Genomic DNA, 22,449 nt, shown 5'->3' with positions numbered 1-22,449 from the left:
AATTGAATTAAACCATAGCTTTATCAGATGTAGAATTAATAAGATTTATTTCAGCCTATAGGACGTGAACTCTGCAGGAGAAGCAGCGGAGACAGAACACTACCTGAAGTTTGCTTTAAGTTGAGACACAGGACGCACTTTAAACTGTGTGTACGATGACAGCGGTCGGAGATCTGAGAGGACGCTAATCACCTCAGAGCGGTCTTGTCTTCATCGTCCGAAAAACACTTTCTTCCATCCTCGCCCCTCCTTTGCTGGTCTGCGGCTTTAAGACGTTGCAAAGTGCACTTTAATCATCACACGAGCAGACACATCAGACACTCCGGCTGTTCTGACCACTCCAAATTAGAAATCAGTTTGTCTTTGACGAGATGTGAACGAGTGACGCGTTGCACGTCTGATCCTTCGCATGACCTTGGAGTTCTTTCACCCAATCCAAGACAAAAAGCTGCGTTTATTATATTCATCACATTACATTTGACGTTATTCTGATAGTATCTACAGTCTGCCTGGTCACAAAGCAAGGTAAGAAATCAATGTGTGGATTAAAACACGCGCTGTAGGTCAACGCTAATTCTAGAGATGAATGATCCTGATGAGCTCACACTTTCTTTGTTCACTGATTTCAGAGCAGCCCCACACAAGAGCGCTGCTGATTTAAATATTGTGCCATAAAATGCGTAGAAGTCTACCTGGGTGGAAACACGGATCTCCATCTGAGCAATAACACAAACGGCTGAGTTAACAGAAAGAACAGAGATTGTAGCTCAGGCTCCCTCAGTCGGAGGTCTGTTTCAGGTAGAGTTACACTGATTAGTCGCTCCTGCAGCAAATACAGGCTAATTACAGCAACACCCTGCACTCCAGTAATAAACCAAATCTATTTTGACAAACAGGAGAACAGCCTGGAGAGTATCACACTTTTCCTCAGAGTGAAGAGTAGATCAGTGATAAAACCTGATATGGTGCATATTTAATATTTCCTGACACCGACTGTCTTGCTGTTATCTTCTGGTACTTGACGTCACTGCTGTTGTTCATAGTTTCAGATGATCATGAGTACTTTTGCTCTGAACTGTGTGGTTTCTCTGTCTCGTTAAATGTGGCGTCCCACAGGGGTCAGCACCTGGACAACGGTGGTTTTATCTGCGTTGTGAAAAGTTACCAAAAGTCTTACTTGAGTATAAATTAAGATATCGAGTTAAAATTGAATTATCAGATATGACATGTACTTAAGAATTAAAAGTAATTCTGGAAATAAATGTATCTTAAGTACAAATAAGAATAAATTAAAGATACATTTAGATGTCTGAATAAATTGTATACTGATTATCCTAATCAATGTTTTTTTTTTGTATACATTTGCGGATGAAATTGATCAATATTAAAATGTGCTGCTTTGGCTCTGATGCTGCATGTTATCTGCAAAATAACTAGCAGCTAACTTTATTAAAGAAATGTAGTAAAGGACAAATATCTCATGGTTGTAATTGAGTACAGTACTTGAGAAAATGTACTTATTTATAAACTAACTCTGAAGTTGCTCCGATCTTTTTGATATATGTGATTAAAATGTATTTTGATTACATTCTAAATTGGCGAGTTGAAATTTGCGTTTATTTCAACCTTGAAAAAGATGAAGCAACGACGCAGCTTCAGGGATTTTGAATCGCCTCTCTACAGTACTCGTCGACCCTTCATCCTGCTTTTTCCAGACAGTTGCACAGTGTCTGCAGGATGGGAAACATTATTTGTGGCCACATGAGTGACGGTCCAAATCAATCATGCTTTGGCAGGTGGAATTGATCTATTGAGGCCACATGCACACCGCTCCAAGGTCAGCGTACTTCTGTCTTAATATACCTGCACAGACTATTCACTCATGTACGGCATCACAGAATCCTTCAAGGAAATCCTCTGATCGATCTTCTTACGTGTTTTTATTATAAAGTGCTTTTAAGCATATGGGATGTAGTTTGAATAATGCTTTAATACATGCACACATACAAAAAACACTTACGCTCCATCGCCCCACTCACACTTAAAGTTTGGTGAACATCAATCCTAGAAAAAAGTTGTGTATTTGGCAAATAGAGTGTGCTGTCATCTTTATTTTATTATGAGGCTTCTATCCTTCAAAGTTTGACAGTCACTACCTTTGCATCCCCACGGGTGCCATGCTGGTGGCGCAAGTATGATGTGCCAATTCCTTTCCATCTGCCGAGATGCCAGAGCGAGTAGATGAATGGTTCAGTGGAGTCGACTCTGCTTGTTTTCATCTTGTTAATATGCCTCTGAGAGGTGCGCTGTAGTCAGGAGACTCACTAGAGGCTGATCTCCAGAGAGCTGAACAAGATAAACATGGCTGTAGGAGGCGATGGAGACCTTCAGAGCTGCGTAAATAACCTTGTACGACGGAGAGGACAAGTTGCTCTGCTGCGCTCTCTTCGCACAGAAGGAGCTGCTGTAGTTAGAGATGCATTAAGCTGCAAGCCATCAAGGAGTCTAATATGAGCCAATCAAGTTCTTATGGCTGTCTAGTTAGGAGATACTTGCCAGTTTAAGGGTCCATCAGGAGAAGAGCAACACTGGCTGTTTGAGCTCTCTGCGAGGTGTCTGAGCCCCGCATGGTGTCGTACTGTGAGCTGAGCTGAAGGTGGCTGAAGGCTGCAGAGGTGCATCCTGGGTCAGCAGCCGCAGACATTTTGTGCAGTGGTCATGAAAATATTGCTCAGTGCAACTTGAACTCGGTCGGATTCAGCTGTGTAAGACACAGAATTCATACTACAGTGCTGGAAAAATTAATTGCAATAGGAGGCTGGTTTCACACCAGGGAGGTGGTCACAACCCAAAACCTTGTAAAGACAAATTACACTGATCATTCTGTGCTCCGGTCCCTGTGCTGGGCCGCTGCCTGTTCAGAGGCTTTACTACACTTAAATCACCAGTCTTTAAAATAATCCCTCACATCCTGTTTTACAGACCGGCTCGCTCTGTGGCAACACGTTTTAACTCCTCAACAGAGCCTCGCTTTGAACTGTGTCATTTGATGCACTGCTGAAAGAACAGAAATGATGTGTAATAATGGGTATTGGGATCATTTCGATCCTGAAGTTAGCATTGTCTTCTTCTCGACCCGTTCTACTCTGCCTCTGATCTGCTGACATGCCTCTGCCACAGCGGGTTAAACATGCCGGTCCTGCACTGATCGCCCACAGATGTGTTTTAAACTGGTGCACAAAGTCAAACTGAGTGAATAAAAGTGACACATGAAGTTTACAATCCTCTGCGGCTGTCGTCAGTCACGCTGCGAGTCTGATCGCTAGCTTACGTGATCGGTCGCCGCGACGTGCTGTCGAGGCTCTGCTTTCTCCAAAAAAATTGAGTCCGTTTCAACTCTTTTTGTCTCAGCTGGGTGCGTCAGAACCGCCGGTGGCCGGCACCACAGTGTCTCTATGCATTATTCCTTTAATACTCTCACAAACTGCCTTCAAAAGACCTGAATGTATCCAGAGAACCATCACGATAACTTTGAGATTACTTCTATTAAACATGATAAACGTGAGCTGGTTTATCTGTTTCTGGAATTGAGTAGAACTGCCCTTCTACCTAGCAACAGCTACAGATGTCCAGTTTAGGTTATGAGGATGGCTTTGGGTGACTTTTCTCCATTATAATAAAAGCAACTGTAAACCCGTCTCTAGTGTTATGAAGCCTCTCGTTTAGCTTATTACTCCTGAATCCACCTGACTGGCTCTGGTCGTAGAGGTAAAGAGGGTCCAGTTCACCTGCTGTAGCTCTTCTGCTCGTCTTTTCCAACCACTTGACCTCTGAAGGAGAACAACTTCATATACTTTGTGAAAACAGTAGTACAAAGGCTTTTTTGGGCTGCAGAAGAAGCTGCATGTAATCTGATAAATTGCCTCCAGTGATGTCACTCCGTGGCATTCACGGGCCCCTGGGAACATCTGTCTCTCCCGACTCCTGCTGCCTCACATATTGACGGATCTGCATGGCCATACGCCGAGCTCTGATTGATCATAGCTCCCTTCTGTTTTACTCTCTCCTTATATCTGTACAATTTGATGCCTCTTCACTCTGTTGTTTTCTTTTTTTTCTACACAGTTTATTGTATACTTATTTGTATCACATATTCTATCAATGCAATCTGGAAACCGTGAGTTTGTTGTCCAGGGAGATGGATCCCTCCTGCGTGGCTCCTCCTGAGGTTTCTTCCGTCTTTCTTTCTCTCTTTTTTTTCTCAATATGGCAATTTCTCACTCGAAACAAGGATCTAAGGACAGAAGATGTTGTTCACTGTACAGATTGTAAAGCCTACTAACGCAATGTGATTGTGATTTTGGGATGTAAATAAAATTGATTTGATTTTAGGCACCAGTTCTGGAGGCAGTTCAAAAGATTACACAGAGACACAAAAGGCTCTTTAAATTAGTTAGCCTTTAAATTTTAAATATACCATAGTTGCCGCGGGCAGCGGACAAAATGCTGCCATTCGATGTCATCTGGGGTTCAGTAGAACTGTTCAATATCAGCATTGTTGTCTGGTGCCAATGGGATTTCACTTATAATTTGATTTCAGAGCTCCCTCCCATCCTATTAATTAAGGATGTCAATCAGTTTACCTCCTCTGAAGTCACAATAAAGCACCTGAGAGTTAAGCTCTTCATGATTTAAGCATCAAGCTGGCAGGGGAAATCGTATTTTTCTTTTCAGTGTTGATGAAACGCCTCAGATTTCCACAGCGACGTGCAACTGATACATTAATAATACATTTAAATTGGAGTGCTCAGTCACAGTTGTACGTTGCGCCCCTACTTCAACTAGTTTGTTCTTTAAAAAGGTCCAATACACAAAATTCAGCCTCACCAGATGTCAGGGAATGACTGTTTATGACATCCTGAGCAGAGAGTGATGTCACACTCACACTCTTATTATTATTAATGAGCTCTGTTTTGTGTTTTGGAGCTGGTGTTAGTGCATGTGAGCTTCCTCCCGCCTCATTTATAGATTAATACAGCATCGATTCTGGTATTTGACCCTAAAATTGGCATATGTGCATCCTCCTCTATCTTGCTTAATGTACGTACATCATCACCTGACGTGATCAACAGGTGGGTAACTTTATTGTTTCCTCTGTGCTGCTGCCGGTTTATTTTGGTCTACTGTGACATTTAGGACCCTTAAACTAGAACATGTGCTGTATCTCCTGCAGTCCATTGTGTTAAATACCTTCTAAACCAGCATCAGTGTTAAGTATAATGTGGAGAAAGGAACATCTGAAAGCGTTTGACTTTAATATTGTGTTTGAGAATTGAATAAATTGTCTTCGTATCAATTAAGTCCTTGTTCCTGATTTTTCACAGTCCTTACCTCGACTATGAATAGATCAGGAGGGGGGGAAACTTACAATAGCTGAATACAACACCTTGTATTTATGAGCACCGTCAAGGCGGCACAGGAGACAATATGGGAGCACAAAAGACAGTCCTTTGGGAAAATTGCATACTTCCAGTGAGAAGCTTTTAGTTTAATGGCAGAATTATTTGAGCTGAATGTAAAACAGCATTGAGTCTGAACGCAGAATGCATTATGAGACATTTGTTGCTGCTGCTGCTGCTGCTCGAGAGGGGAATAAATACAGCAGATACATCCTTTATATTCTCCACATGTGAAATTCACACCAGAGGGTCTTTACATTAAGATCCGGCCTCGACCTTCATACATGTAAACAACGTGTCGAACTTATATAATTAGCTGAAAGAGGAAAACTAGTCGCCTGCAGGCTGACGGAACTGGTGTACAATACATATTAAATCTGCAACCGACTTGAGGAAGGTGATGACTGCGGTTGCACCTCAGAAACACCCAGATGCCAGCGGGGCTAAATAAGAATAACAACCTGGATACGTGTGTGTGTGTGTGTGTGTGTGTGTGTGTGTGTGTACATGCTCAATGAAGTGTGCTTAAATGGGAGTTAAGTGAAGGCTCATAAAGGAATATGACCTCTTTCTGATGCGGTTTAGCCTTCCAAATGTACTTTAAAAAACATGAGTAATAATAATAATAATAAAAAAAATAAAAATAAATGGCAGATGGCGGGGAAAAAAGGATCAGGTTAGTGTGGGGCAGAGCCAAATCCAGATCAAAGGCTGCTTCTCTCTGCAGGTTAAGCAACAGTCACATCCATAACCCAGGACAGCTGTTTATGATTGAAGAGGATTAGGGACAGCACGAATATTTCATCAGGATTTGTCCTCGTCAAATTCTAAAAACTGGATTGCTCTAAAGCCCCCCCGCCCACGTCAGCCGTGGAATAATTTCAATTATTATGCAACTTCTTTTGCAGTGGAGGTCGGCGGTGCCAGCGTCTCGGGCGAGATCGGTCATTATTACCCCTCGGACGTCCTTCAGGTTTAACAGCGCAGGAGTAGAAAGAATGGCTGCCATCTGTTTTCATCTCAAAAAGACACAAAGGGGCTCCTCGTAGTCAATCAAAATCAGCATACAAGGACTCAGAGAGGAGCCGTCGGAAAGAACACGACGACCCTGAGTCTGTTGTGGACCGAACACAGACCCCCTCCATTGTCCACAGCTGTCTGAGTTTTTCCTGCAAGAGACATTTCAGCAGGGTTACAGAGACGACGAAGGAAAAGAGGACGACGCTTGTTTAATGCAGTTTTTCTTTCGGCACGTCCAATAAGAACACTGAATAATAAAGGAATATTCAACCAAAGTAAAAGATGCATACTCTTCTACAAGTATGAATCAGGTTGAATTGAAACATCTTGGAAAGTGAAACTGGAAGCCAAAAATATACAGTGAGACTCAGAAATACTTATTTTACCACGACAAAAGTGAACAAACAAACTCTTCTCAGTGGAAAACAAGGACATCGGAACACTGTTTTGAAGCTAGTTAAGGTCGGCAGGGTCCGCCACAGATAGACAAAGTAAAACAGTATGAAGTTGTGTTGTCCTTCAAGGTCAGTTTGTTGATTCAGTCATGAAAACAAAGACAGTTTGTACGTAGTGCACCTTTAAATCTAAAAATGTCTAATGAGAGTGTTACACGTGTGTCCTTGTACCTCTACTTTGCTTTTATTCCTCTTTTGCAGCTGGATGTGTTTCGTGCTTCGCTCGTCTCCGCTGCTCTTTATGAGAACTGGGATTTTTTTTTTTTTTTTGCCTTACGTGTTTAAATGAATCCCCTGAAACAACACACAAACAACAGAAATGCAGAAATCTTAATTTAGATCAACTTTTATAGAATAACACACGAGCTCTCAGGAGCTGATTTATCACTTTCGGTGTACGTCTGCAGCTGTTGGACAATAAAAGCATCGTACCTGCACCGTACCTGCCTCACGCCATCTGCCAGGGCCCCTGTTGTTCTCACAGAACCCAGAGCACCGTCGTCTGGGCCGCATGGTCCCTGTAGTTGATTCATCTCGCCGTCTGACTCCAGACAAACAAGACCTGCGTTTGAGGGATGAAATGTAACTCTGTAAATATACTCACGCACTCTGCCTGAGTACAGTTTTGAGCTACTTTACCTGAGTATTTTCATTTCCTGCTACTTTATACTTCTACTCTGAACACAATATTTTTTACACAACTACTACGTTTACAACCAGAGCGTTCAGCGATCCTTGTGTTTGTATCTCACGTTTCATCTTTAGCGTCTCTCCTCAACCTTTGCGTCCAAACGTCAGCAGACTGACACCATCAGAGTCGGCTCGTCAGTAAAACAGGCATATTACGTTTGTACGGCCAGAGATACAGAGGCTGCGTAAAAAGTGCTAGATGCCGTGCGGGGAGCCACATAAAGAATTACAGTCATGTATAGTTTGACCTTAAAAAGCGTTGAAAAGAGACGATCAGCTGCAGCTCCTCTGTTCGCTCCATCCGGCTGAAAAGGCCAGGTGTTCTGTCTGAGAGAGCGCTCACGGGCGAACAGCTCGGCGAGTCCTTGAGCAGCGCACGAGCATAACACACAAAAAGCCCTTCTCTTCTTGTTGTCTCTCTTTTCCTCCATGAGAATATTAAAAATCAAGGCAATCCAGGACTTTATTCTGCACTTCTTCCACATACAAATTGTACTGCAAATATGAAAACAATCTGGAGGCCAGTTATGTCTTTATCTACAAAGAAAAGAAAAGAAAAAAAGAAAGAGACAGAGTGTGACATTGAAAGAAACAGTGTTTAGTAATATGATGTCTCAGTCGGTCTGGTTGAGAATTTGAATGGCTGTTAGAGTTTAATTGCAGCGCACTGCAGAGAAAATGACTCTAATTTAGATCAGTGTACGGTGACAGTAGTGAGAAACGGTTCCTTTAAAGGATTCGAGTCATTATGAGTAACTCACTAAATTGAACCGGGTTGTGCGAGTCACTTGAGTCAGTATTGCCTAATCACCATGGAAACTTAGTTCTGTGGATTCACTCGCTGCAGACGTGCACTCACTATTTTGGATCTGCTATTTTCTTTCTGCTGTGTTTCCCTTAGATGAATCCCTCAATGTTTGTGCTATCCTGCTCTGACTCGAGTTGCGAGCTCCGAGTTTTCCGGCATCGACTTGCAGGGCCAGTGGGCTGCGAGCTTACTATGTATACGGCTCTGCCTGACGCTATTTATCATTTTAGATTTGATCATAGTAGGACTCAAGTGATTCGAGTTAATGATCCTAGAGATTCGCGACTCACAGGTTATTTTAAAGACCCGGGTTAAAGATCTGGGATGAATCATGATTCATACACTTCTATTGCAGACTGGCGAAGTGAGCGTAAGACAGCAAGTAGAGGGATGTTTCAAATGATTTGTGAAAGGCTGATACATCGTCATTTTGGACACTTTGAGTGTACTGAGTTGCGAGGTTTTGCATTGTTCATGTATTTGGGAGTTATAGTCTCTCAATATGTTACTTATTGTCTGTAAATATGTTGTTTTGCCATTCAAACTTATATTTCAGCATCGGGAAGAATGCCCCAAGTTTACAATGCATGTGTAGTTGTTGTAATATCACAGCGGACAGTGCCGGGTCATAAATACTCATTAGGTGGAGATAGTGAGCGTGGGGGGGGGCAGGAGACTGGCAGATTAATGAGAATAAAGGAGCCTGTGTGTGTGCCATTGTAATGAGTTGATAATATACCTAACCCTGCAGAGCGAGCCGCACAGATAGAAACTGTGCAACATAAATGTTATTTACACTTTGGAGAGTGAACTGAGGCTAGAAGTTAATTGCTGGATATGTTGGGCTTCGTACTGCCCTCCTGTCCCGTCGTGTGCCGTGATAACTGGTTATTCATTTAGCTGCGACGCTCCATCACCACAAAGTAATTGCCTCTCCCGCCAGAGGAGTGTGAGATTAAAATATTAATACAATTTTGAAATAATGCACGTAAAAATGTTTTCTTAACATGGTAAAGTGTCCGAGTAAATATGATTTTTGTTGTTCAACCTGCAGCCAAACATATAGTTACTCCTGACACCACCATGTAATCTGCCACTTTATTTAAGATAACAGTCCATCGAATTTAGTGGAGTGTCGCTTTAATTGGCAGGAAAACACCAGCTGATAGTGAGGAGGGAAGTTACAGTACGTTACGTACGTTAATGAAACACTTGCCTCCTTTTCACTCCCGGTTTATACACACGATCAGGAAAATAATAAACACATTTGCATCCCACTGTGAAGCGAATTCACATCCTGCTTCTCGTGGAGTTTAATGTCGTTGAATTTTGATTGTTGACACTGCGGCCACAGCGAATAGCAAAGATGCGTGTGCTTGATCCCACAAACTGACTACAAACCAGCACACTGAGTTGTGTGTCTCACCTGTGTCTCCTGCACTCATTCAACGACGGCAGGTGATTTTCATCCACCTGCATTCCTGTACGTCTGACGGCAGCCTTAAATGTGACAGATGTCAAACAGTGATGGTGGTTGTAGAAGAAAAAGAGACCATAACTCCCATGATCCCACATCAGCGTGCTTTGGTCTCATTAGCTTAACTGAGAGCCACCCTGGCAAAGAAATAAATAAATTACATCCTGTGTGTTCAAGTCATTTCTAAAATAATAAGCAAAAAATAAAATAAATCCGATCGCTGGTTCCAACTTCTCAAATGTGAAGATTTGCCACTTTTTCTTTATCTTGCTACATCAGTAAAGTGGAGAAAAAGCCTTTGGGTTTGGAAACGCTGTTTGGACCAAACAAGTAATTTTGCTCTGGAAACTGTGATGGGCGTTTTTCCTGACATTTCATCTATCAAAAGATTACGCTCAGCAAAAAATATACGCATCACTCTTGTTCTCGCTCCCATTTTTCACAAGTTGAGATAAAAGATCTCAAACTTTCTCTCCAACAGCCTCTCAGTGTTTGAGCACGAATTTATTGAAATCCATGTTCAGGAGCTCTTTTCCTCCGCCAAAATAATCCATCTACCTGACAGGTGTGGCATATCGAGATGCTGATTAAACAGCGTGATTAGTGACAGGTGTGCCTGAACTGGTCATAATTAAAGGTCACTGTTACAGCCTGCGTGTTGTGGGTGTGTTTGTGTTGTGTTTTTGTGTTGTGCTTTCACTCAGGTGTCGCCCTCTTTCTCCCCCCTCCTCTTTGTGGAGGTCCACACCTGATCCTACTCGCTCCTCACACTCAGGCCCGGTGATATGAAGTGGTGCTGGTGCCAGTGGGCCGGGCGGTTGTGGTGTGATGGAGCCAGAGTGTCTGAGCTACAGACCGCAGCTTCCTTTGGAACCACCTCTGTCTTTGTTCACAAGTGTGTTTTTTTTTTTTAGTAGATAACTACTTTTCATTCGTGCATGCTGACAGCAGGAATGTCCACCGAAGCTGTTTCCCGTGAACTGAACTCATTTCACTACCATGAGCCATCCACAGTGTGAGAATCTGGCAGTTTATGCAGCCTTAGACCACATGAAACCACTCCAGCAGAGGAACTCCACACCGAGTTTCTTCAGCTGTGAGATGAGTCTGAGTCCAGCAACATGGACACCTGATACAACAAGAATTTCAACACAAACCATCTGAAGCAATCTGTGGTTTCTTTTTCCCAACGACTCCCTGATCTCACTGTACCAGGCACACTGGCAGACTGCGTGTATGCGGCAGGAATAACCTATAAACAACGAACAAAGGAGCATTTCATTGATGTTAATGTGAATGCACAGATACTGTGATGAGATCCTGAGGTCCACTGTCACGCCATCCATCACTGCCATCACCTCATGTTGCAGCATGACGATACACGGTCCGGCGCTCTGGATCAGGACCGCTCGTCCCACCATAAGCTTCAATTTGACCCGCCAGATGTTTCTATTGAGAAAATTAATGATTAAAATGTTTTTTTTTTTCCACAATCTGAGGAGTATCTCAACAACACAGTAAGTATCTTCCGTTGGCCAAGGTTTTAATTATACTTTTGGCCTGCCAAGGAAATAAGTTATATATAATACATATATACTGTATGTAATTATGTACAATATCCAGCAACTTCACGCAGCCACTGAAGAGGAATCAACCAGCATCCACAGTCCATCATCAACAACTTGATCCACTGCATGTCCTCCGCTATCTCACCTATTAAAAAAATCTAATGTTTAACAAGCTTTTGGAAACAACTATGGAGATGCTGACATCTGTGGTATCGTGTTGTTTGATAAAACTGCATATTTTAGGGTGAACTTTTACCGTGACCTGTTCAAGGCGCACCTGTTGCTAGTTGTGCTGTTTAATCAGCATCTTGATATGAAACACCTGTGAGGAAGATGGATTATTTTGGCCGAGGGAAAAAAAAGCTCACTTAGAAGGATTTCAACTAATTTGTGCTCATGTGCACAATAACACTTTTTTTTTTTTTTTTTTTGTTTTATACGTGAATGTTATTATTGTACTGAGCGTAAAGTCACGCTGTAGTCAGTCAGGATCAGTGAAATGTCCAGCAGGCGTCTTTCAGGAAGAGGAAGTCATCTATTACTGATTTGTTTAGCTAGTTAGCTCAGTTAGCAGTGCAGATAGCTGTCCAGATCAGGGTGGACAAAAGCTAACAGTACATGGAAATCATAACATCATAACAGCTTCTTCCTCATATTTTGTTGATAATTTTAGTTTCTGCAATTTTTAAAAATGTTTTCAACTAAAACGTTTACATATCGCACCTTTGTTAATGTGATGCTGTTCTCCAGATGGACTGCAATGGTAGTAAAACTTCAGTTAATAAATCTGCTGCAGCCACACAGGCGAACATGACGTACATTATTAACATTTTTCTTTTAAAATTTAAAATGAGCCGATTTGTTGTTCGGCGTAACAAAAGATTGAAACATCTGAGAAAGAGCATAATCCTCAAAAGGGTCTCAACTATATTAAAAAAAAAAGATTAATTCTGTATGTAATTCTATCTTTGAAGGAAGAAAAAGTCTGTTGGAAAAAAAGAAAACTACATCTTCAAAGTTTCTAACAAAACCCCGAGCGGTCCTCCGTCTGTGACAGGGTACAATCTGTGGTGCCAGTCGGAGAGATAATGACTGTGTCGCTGAAACAATTTTTGAACACCGTGAAATAGAGAATAAATCCTCTGTCATTTGCTATTTGTGTTTCTCATTTGAGATTAGGACACACATTTGTAATCAGATCTAGAGATTTATAATTTGGAAAAAAAGAAAAAAAAGAAAAGAAAAAGAAAAAGAAAGACGCCTGATCTCTTAAATCCTTCTTCAAAAACGCTTCAAAGTCAGCGTGTATACAAGTGGTAGCGGTATATATACCCTATGGAAAGCTCTTATGTAACAGTTTGAAAGGGAATCGCGAAAGAAGAGGATGCGAGTCGAGGGCATATCAAAGTGAAACGGAAAGTATCTTATCAGTGCGATGAAGTCGGAGGAACGGCGTTAATGTGAAATAAATGTGGGGGTGGAAACCCTTCAGCAACCCGGCGGAGGACATTATCTGCTTCATTAATCCTCGCAGACCAGCACACAACACCATGTTCTGTATGATTAGCACTTAAGCAATCCTAACCGCCTTACAATCAAACAGTCACAGTGAACTGTCATTAACGCTCCTTCACACACTGAAAATGTCATTTAACTTTTCCAGCAGAACTACAGCGATTTTTTTTTTCTCTATCTTTTTGTTGTAAGTTTGCAGCAGTCAAAGAGAGTTAAAATGACTTTGAAACACAGCCTCCTCCCTCTAAGCCTTTTTTTTTTTTGGTTGATCACAAAGCTCCCACCGAGTTTGTTTCTGGAAGGCAGCCCACTCTAAAGTAGCTGATCCTGGTTGCTACTGACTGGGGATCAGCAGGAGGAGGAAGAAACTCACGCAGTCCTATCTTATCTCGCCCTCCCACTCGCATCATTACCGGGCTCTATTGCTGATGATACTCATTGCCCGGTAGCGCAATGCTGCACTGATCAGCCATTTGCATGCCCTCGCTGGCTGCGAACCTATATAGTAAGTGCCCTGGCATGCCACAAATCAAAAGGAAGCCATGACTTGTTATCTCGTTGCAGCTTTTCCCCGGCCTTTGCCGAGGAGCCATATCTCCGGCTTTGAAGTCGGAGCCACTGGCAATGTCTCAAGCGCCGCTGCCATCAAGTGAGCGCCTCTTCATTAAATCCTTGAGCTGCTTCTAATTACGGGGTATATCAGGAGGCCCTCGGTGCCGGGCACTGGGGCAGGGAACAATGTGCATGACACAAATGCCAAAAATCACAGGGGAGGCCGGGGAGACGAGCCGCCGCCGCCAAGACCTACAGCCCGTATCTCACAGCCGCTCTGTTTCAACACTGAACTTTAAAAAACTGCAGAGTCACAGCGGCCGGTAACAACAACAACAACAAAAAGGTCTTGCCGTAGATATCAGTCAGCAACCGGAAGCAGAAAGATAAAAAAACCCCCCCAAAAAACGGATGATGTGATTTGCAGGTGAGCTTTAATTAATGCAGCAGAAGTTTTTCTTCTGCGGATGTTTCTGAGTCTGCCTGCGTGGATGTTTCCCTGTAAGTTAGCAGATCTGCAGCAAGGGATTGTGGGGTGAATTTCATCTGCGTCTTTCATCCTGAAACTCTCTGTTCCCTTGTCACCTACACTCCCGAGCTGCTCTATTTATAACTTGTAACCATAACAACTGGTCTTTTTTTTTTTTTTCCCTCTTTGGCAAATGGAAAAGAAACCCTGTCACAAGGTGTCTTTGTGCCGCGGATAAAAAGGACGATATAGTGCAGCGGAAACTTTCATCAGTGTTGACAAAGCAGACGGCGCTCTCACAGCAAGTTAACGCCGCCATTAGCCGGGATTTACATTATCGTCTTATAGAGAGAGAGAGCATCCCGGTGAAATCGTCGCCTCTTTGAGTCCCGAGAAACAAATCTGGAGCGCTTTGTTCCCTCATGATGAATAAATTGTCAGTGCTTGAGGGGTGACTGACAGAGATGAATGAGACTTTGAAAAGGGAGCATGAGCATTGTTTTTCTGAAAAAAAAGAAAAAAAAGAAAAGTTTCTTCTGCTTTGCATCAGTTTTGGCGTCTGACGTCTCGTTAAGGATTTGATACAAAGAAGAAGAAGAAGAAGAAGAAGAAGGAAAAAAAAAACCTGATGCATGTTTGACAGTTTGTTAAACAAACGGGCACCTTGTGGTTTACGGTTGAATGGATTTTGACACAACACAATTGTTTTTAATCACTCTTAAGAGTCTTAGCTCCACACACACACACACACACACACACAACTCCTCCTATCATGACATTACAAAGGGAAGCAGGTTATGTCGAACGGAGTCTGAGATCGCTGTGAGCGCGGTGGATGCAGCCGGGCAGCAGTCGCGCAGAAACACAAAACGTTGGCAGTCGGCCCCCCGTCTCTCTCAGGAGCCGAGGCTAACAGGCGTTTAGCTGACGAAGGGTGAAGTCATAGTTTGACATCTCGCTGCTCCCCACCATCCCAGATCCTTTAGTGAGAACTAATTGCTCCCAGAGGGACCAATCCTGTGGTCACACCTAAATGAACCTGACCCAAGTGCATTGTGGGGGTAGGGGTGAGATTTTCTCCACCGTCTGACGTGCGGAAATCTCCGAGGCAGACAGATACAAGATCAGCTCGACAACATGGGCGGTTTTTTTGGGGGGGGGGGTGGTGGGGGTGGGTGAAGTGTTATGATGTTCCCCAACCGAAACCGAGAGCGGAAAACAAAAAACTGTTTATTTGCAAAAAGTACTGATGGAAAATAAATAAACTGCGTGAGTTGTGTTGTGGTGTAACAGCGTGGGGGAGGGGAGGGGGGGATTAAAAATGATTATCGAAATCTTATTATTTCAGAATGTGCTCTGACCTTGTTTGTAATTTGAAGCGCCTTAAAAGATTATGAGATGAGTCGCATTCTAGTTTCTCAAATTAAAGAACAGAGCGGTCTGCAGAGCGGCTGGAGTGAATGTTTGTCCAAAAGTAATGACTCATTTCATTTCAATGCCAGGACAAGGTTGAACAGTTAAAGACCCAATCTGTCGTTCCAGAACTTAACGGGCCGTCGGAGACTTTTAGACACAGAGCTCAGTTCAGCCTGATTTTTAGATGATGCAATGTTTAACATGTAGAAAATCCACAGTATGTAAAGGTAAAGGGGCAGTGTGTAGTTTTGGAGAAGAAATTCAAGGAGTAATGCGACTATCAAATAATCTGAGTGTTTTAATCCGACTATGAGAAATCCGATCTGGTCCAATTTCAGTCAGACTATGGTGTATACATACATCTTAAAAATCTGATCATGGTCAGACTAACTCAGTAATTCAGTTTTCTTGTGTGTCATGTAAACATACTGACTGTTAGCTAGAAAGCTAGAAAGATGGCAGGGTCCGCCACACATAAACAAAGTGAAACAGTGTTAAACTATGTTGTCCTTAAAGGTCATTTTGTTCCCTTCAAACACATTAGAAACCATCTTCGATACGATTGTGTCCCACAGCAGCTGTCGGTATGTTGACATGTTCACCCATCAGTACTCAGTGGTGATCACTGTATCACTGCTGTACTCGGTACTCATGGGTAGGATCACACCCACCTTCGAACTCAGCCTTCACTTTGGCCGACCCCTCTATTTTCAGCATGCATATAAATACCTGGCAGAGTATTTCAAACTGCTTCTGTGGTAGTTCCTGCTTAAAAAGGTGACTTCAGGACAACATTACCATTCGACGCTGTCACAGCTGGTAAAAACTGTGACACAGAGAGCACTTTTACTGCGTACTGCCTGGTGAGGTATCAGGTGAGAGGGGTCTGATAGGTGCGTCTGTACTTTTAGTGTATGAAGTTTGTGCCATCAGAAAACTATATTTAAATTTAGATACTTTGACATAAACGTCCCTGTGGCCACTTCAGCTTTATTTATGATGTTTTTTTTAACTGAAATTAACGGTGAAATTTTTAAAAATCCATTTCATAGTCCGATCATACTGGACACACAGCAAATTAGATTTTTTTTTCTTTCTGAAGACTCACCACCTTATTGTTTTGGAGGGGTCTGTGATCCTGGAAGCTATGTTGTCAGGGTCCACAGCTCCGGGTAGGGGTCTCAGGTGAGGGACCAGACAAAGAGGCCTCCTGCAGTTAGACCTGGGAGGGGATCCTACCTGCAGGGGACAGAAATGGAGCTGGGTGCAGTTTGTGAGGGGTGTCAGGTGAGCAGGGTACCAGGGCATCCTGAACACTGGGCTTGAGTTTCCTCAGGAGGGTGGCCGGTCTCGGCCTTACAGGTAGGGTGAGGAGTGCAGACATCTGTGAAGAGCTCGGAGTGGAGCTGCTGCTCCGTTGTGTCGAGAGAAGTCAGCTGAGGTGCATCTGATTAGGATTCCATCCTGGGCACCTCCCTTTGGAAGTTTTCTGGGCACGACCAACTGGGAGGAGACCCCAGGGCAGAACCAGGACTCACTGGGGGGGATATCATGTCTTATCTGCCGTGGTAACGCATCAAGATCCCCCAGGCAAAACTGGAAAGCGCTGCTGGGCACAAGGACATCTGGAATATCCAACTAAGCATGCTGCCACCGCGACCCGACCCTGGAGAAGAGGAAGACATTAGATGTGTGGATGGATACATTTATTTCCGAGGCTGTTACTACTGAGAAAATGATTGACTCTGTCGTTTAAACAGGTGCCTCAGAGCCCCATATTAGGAGTGATAAACCTAGTCCACAGGACGAAATCAAGTGAAATGAAGTGCAGTTAATAGAGGGTGGTTCGAGTAAATGCTGGGTTCTTCATATATTTCATATTAATCTTAATATTTTGTCCAAAAACACAGTACACCATACACGAATGGAGACAAAACGCCCAGGAAATAGTGACGAACGGCGATTGCAACATTTGATTCTGATTTTATAAATCCATAACTTCTTACATTCAATCCAAAACACCACCATCCCCAGCAGAGATCCTGATGACGGCAGCTGTTTGAGCAACACCTCTTTTGACCAGATCTGAGCTTCTATGCCTGGACCGGAGCCTACAACAACCAAAGAAGGATCGCAACGACAGGAGACAAACTCTGTGTTCCCTCCCCTCTCTCCATGAAACTTACACGGCAGCCAGCAGATGACTGAAGCATCATGCAGCCCATGGGATTATCAGATCTGGGATTATATACTTTTCATGGGTTTTCGACATCTACACCTGGACGTTATGCATTTTGCTCCTTGTATAATTGGTTGATATTGAAATAAATATCTGTAATGAGTTAAATGCTCTTGTTAAATTACAGATTTGAGGTAACAAAATATGGGAAGTGTCCATTTTCAGTAATACAGTTTTACACTGTTGATGACGTACGGCTATCTAATGTTGACCCTTTGTGTTTTGCATCTGAAAAGAGAAGTTCCGGATCATCTGCAGATTTATTTTTGTATTGTATGTAAGAAATTAGCTACTTTGATCTTTTGATCCCCCTGAATAGAGCATAACACTGCGCTGTTGTGTACATTTGTGGGGTAAAAAACAGGTGATATAAAACAGACGTGTTCTGAGCCGGGCTAATGTGATCTGAAACAGAACCCATTCTGCAGTTAATTAAGCTTTTCAAGGACATATTGTGTGTTTGTGTGGAGGGGGTTGCAGCCGAGGCATCTGCTTTCTCCCGTTTATCTCAGAGCGCTTTGTTAGCAGCGCTGCAGGTTTATAGTCTCCGCTCTGAATGGTGTCATGTTAAAATGGAGCAGCTCCCTAAAAAAAAAAATCTCTCCCTTTCTCCTCCTCTTCGTTCATTCATTCATTCATTCACTCCTCTCAACGCTCGGAGAGAATCACTACGGCAATGAGCACAGGAGGATACACAAACAGGATTACTTGGTGTGTGGGCACGGTGGAAATCAATTCAATACTGTTTCAGTTGTAGACGCCAGTAAACATGATTTATTATCCCCGAGAGCCTCCGTACTATACACACACCTTCGAAAAGCATTTAGCAAATTGTAAAGCTGAAATGTCTCTCCATATGGTGAGTGTATCAACTCATGGTAAACACACATAAACGCACAATATGTCCATTTTTATTTAGTTCTGATAGGAATCATGCATCATCCCTCCGGTTTCTGTACACTGTGTACATTTTGAATTCTATATCTGTGGTGCTTCATTCATTTTTGGATAATATTCAGCCTGTTTTTGGTGCATGTCAGCTGTTTACACTGTGTGGGGGAGGACAAAAAAACAAAACAAAAAAAAACTCATATCCCTGCAATGAGAAACACAAATAAGACACCTGGGATCTGGCAGTATTAGCTGGGTTACTGAGGCATGTAGCACCTTATGCCAGGGGTTTTGTAAACAGGGACAAAGTGCAGTTTCCATAGTAATATCCCTCATCCGCTCAACGCAACCCATTCATTCTGTCGCCATACAAAGCCACACAAAACTGACAGAGAGTTGTGTGCTGCGCGGTTTGCGTTCACCACAACGGGTTATTATGGGGAATATGTCGTGCTTTGCTCAGCGCTGTTGTTCCTATCTGTGAAGCTGCACAATCTGTTAGACAACAGCACTTACTGCTGTGGAGATAAAAGAGCGATAAATATCTCACACTTGAACTTTGGACACGTTCAATTCAAACGCCCTTCACAATAGCAGGCAGAGCAACGAGTCTCTATGACCGTATTTCCGCGACTGCGACTGACTTTATTCATGAATTGAGTTTAACTTGAAGGAAGCAGAATGAGACCACAGCAACTTTTCTTTGTCAAGGTCATTTTGTTTTTTTCCGTAAGCCCGTCGTTCTGTATGTATCAGAAGGCCTCCTATCCATTATGTGGGCCAGGACATAATTGGATGCGCTCGCTCCAAAGGTGGAAAGCAGAGCTGCTGTAATCCCGCATGCTTTTTTTGAAATTATTATCATATATTCCATCCCCAAGAAAAAAAGTCTGCTGTTAAACTAGTTCAACTTTGGTGGATCTGATCCACGATTTTTAGCACAAATTGCAAATTCTGAAAAGTCTTGCATACACTTTACTGTAAAATGCCTTTCACCTACTTTGTTTTTAAGCTCTGTTGGAAGCTGTCATCTCACCTCGAAGCCGCTTCATTCAAAGTTTAAATGACACATGAGAATTGGAGCTATGTTGGTGTGAAACTGTTTTTTGATACCTTCTATAGTTTTCAGTAAAAAGCTGTTTGAGTGTGATGTTCTCTGTTCACGATGAGACTTCAGAGGAATCGTGGCGTGCAGGAGTGGAGAGCATCACCCGTCCAAAATACATATCAAATATCTTTCTGCTGGGATAAGAGCAACAGATTTTTGCTCAAACTCACCATGATGTGGTGTTGATAACATGTTTTCATGACATTTTTCTAGCTAGAGAAACAATGTCATCACACTGACCCTTTCATGAAGCCGTATGTGACTCGTCCACAAGAAATTCTTTTGTCAGTGTCATGCAATGTTTTGCATTCCTGCTGTCATTTGCATTCATTAAGTCCCACAGCAGCTCCGAGAAATGATCCCAGTGCAGTGAGTTTCTATGCAGTGACATCTGTGAAAGATGGAGCGTTGATACCAGATTGGTACCTCGCCCGCTCAGACTGCACAAAGACGGGCAATTTACCCAAATGTAGTGATTTCATGCGGGACTTTGCAGCATCTCTTGAAGGGGTCAAAAATGTAATGGGCCAGTTTAATGTATGATGGTACTGTACGTTGCCATTAAAGGCTTTATAAATGATTTGAATGCCGCGCCTGTCACATCTCACATCTACTATGAGAGATGCCCACCAACCTTTTCATACAAGATGCTATGGTGAGTAGAATAACTGCCACCAGTGATGAGCTGCCTGATTGTGGCTGAGTGCTTTTTATTTCTCACAGTCTGGATGAGTCTCACGCTCCAGCAGAGCCACAGAGGAAATATAAAACACCGCCGTACATTATGTGTAAAGAGTTATAAATGTGTGACAGACAGCTGTGGATGTCTCACCAAACAAGAACACACAACTTATTATTGTCATCATCTGTGTCAGTGGTAACTAAACTACTAAACTAAATATTCAGTATGTAAGAATGTATCACCTGTTGAATTCATGTTGCAAACAAATAAGGGTAGTGGATCACAAGAGCAACGGCTAACTGCCACATCCTGTTGCATGACTGCAGCAACTGTTAGCTTATTAGCTTAGTTAGCCATGCAGTTAGTGGGACTACTAGTGGGAGTGATGGTGTTTGCACTTCTGGGAAAAAAAAGATTTTCAGGCATGGAGCTAATTTGTTAGCATGCAAAACAACACAACACAAAGATAATATAATAACATAATGCCAAAACTGATCATTTTGGAACACTAAAATTCTTACTTATTGCACCGTATATAACCATAACGGGTGAGGACAGGCCACAAATACATCTTCACAACATCATTTAATCCACTTTGACTGCAAAGTATAAAGCTAAGTCCCAAAAGTTAGAAGGAAAAAAATAAATTAGCATATCAAACAACATCAAATAAAACCAGCGCCATCAATAAAGCCCCTCCAGGATCCAGCAAAAGTTCATCAGTGCAGGCTGAATGCTGCAGTAATCAGACACGTAAACAAATCTAACAAATCCAGTGTCAATGCATTAGAAGTTATATTTATATATAGCGTGTAGGCAAAAACAAAACAGCATTAGCAGCATCAGAGATGAGTATGGAGTCATGACAACATGATGCGGCAGAAATAAAAGCCTCATAGATTGCAGCAATATAATCATCACTGAGTCATTTCTAAGTAAAGTTCACGAGATATTTTCAAATGTATGCAGTGATGCCAAAGTGATTCCTCGGAGCATGTTTTGAGGCTTCAGTCCAAGTTCACCACATGCCCAGCTGGTAATCCTCTCATGAACACAGCAGTTAGAGAAGGAGAGCAGGAGCGACAGGATAACAAGACGTTTAGTGCTGAATACTGTATGATGTTTATCAGACACCAGCACAACAAGTAGCATGATGCATGGGGAAGAGGAAAGACAGACTGAGGTCTGGAGCGGAGCTGACATGCAGAGACTTGGTGTTCCCTTACCGTCCTGGAGAGAAACCACCAGCGGAGCACTGTGCTTCTCTCTCATAATCGTCCAAACAGAATCTTCCTTGCTTCAGTACATTGTTACAGCCACTGCAGTGCAGAGCAGGACTGCTGCCCCGCAGGTTGTTTGCTTCCTCACAGTCAGTAGAAAAACATCACATGTTGCCCGATAGCAATCCTCTATAACCCACCACCCTGGACTTGGCTGGGAACCCGCCCCAGACTTTGGGAAGCCCAGCTGTGCCTCAGGACTGTACCACGGACCATGATCTGCACACAGACTGACACAAAAGAAGAAGAGGGCGTCTCGTACATTGTGATATTTACTTAATTCCAAATGATCACAATACATTCTCACAGACAAATGAGGCGCAACTAGACTCACAGCAGAACCACCTGCCACTGGAAACGCTTTAAGTCCTGATGCTGAAACAGATTTGGTCAGAATCATGCTTTTTTCCTACGTTATCAACAGGAAGTGAAGAAACAACAGAGTTGAAGTTATGTCACAGATGTCTGTGTATTGTGTTGCAGAGATATCTTCTGATGTTAGCCTCCAGCTAACCACAGCCTGTCCTGTAAGTGAATCTCACCACTACAGTTTTGTTTGTCTTCCCACAATCACTTTTTTGTTTGGTTGAAGTAAAATATGTAAATATTCTGGCTGCTGATGACCGACTGTCTTGTCACTCCATCCCTCTCCCATCTCTGCCTGTTTTGTCATCTCTGAAGTCGTAGTTTTGGTCATAGCTGCTGTAAATCATGTTTGTATTGTATCCCCTGTTGTCATGACCTCGGTTCAGTTCCAGTTCATATGTTCTCTCGTGTCAGGCTGCCAAATCCAGATGAGCTGGGCCCCCGTTTCTCCTGG

At 42.8% G+C, this 22,449-nt stretch overlaps 1 long non-coding RNA gene across 2 annotated transcripts; it reads right to left on the bottom strand.

The window, feature by feature from the left end:
- Nucleotides 1–5,618: 5,618 nt before the first annotated feature.
- On the bottom strand, nt 5,619–21,842 carry LOC119018307. 2 transcript variants are annotated; one of them, XR_005074710.1, is made up of 5 exons: nt 21,576–21,842; nt 16,538–17,095; nt 7,367–7,496; nt 7,106–7,228; nt 5,619–6,628 (listed from the first exon to the last, which is right to left on the bottom strand). It is a non-coding gene; the product is annotated as an uncharacterized LOC119018307 (long non-coding RNA). The 2 variants fall into 2 exon arrangements; XR_005074711.1 differs by lacking the exons at nt 16,538–17,095; nt 21,576–21,842 and adding an exon at nt 9,859–10,329 and having other exon boundaries at nt 7,378–7,496.
- Nucleotides 21,843–22,449: the final 607 nt, after the last annotated feature.

Source organism: Acanthopagrus latus, chromosome 4 (genome assembly GCF_904848185.1).
Source record: "Acanthopagrus latus isolate v.2019 chromosome 4, fAcaLat1.1, whole genome shotgun sequence".
NCBI lineage: Eukaryota > Metazoa > Chordata > Actinopteri > Spariformes > Sparidae > Acanthopagrus > Acanthopagrus latus.
Note: the sequence above shows the minus strand (reverse complement) of the source record. Positions and strands in the feature narration are given on the sequence as shown.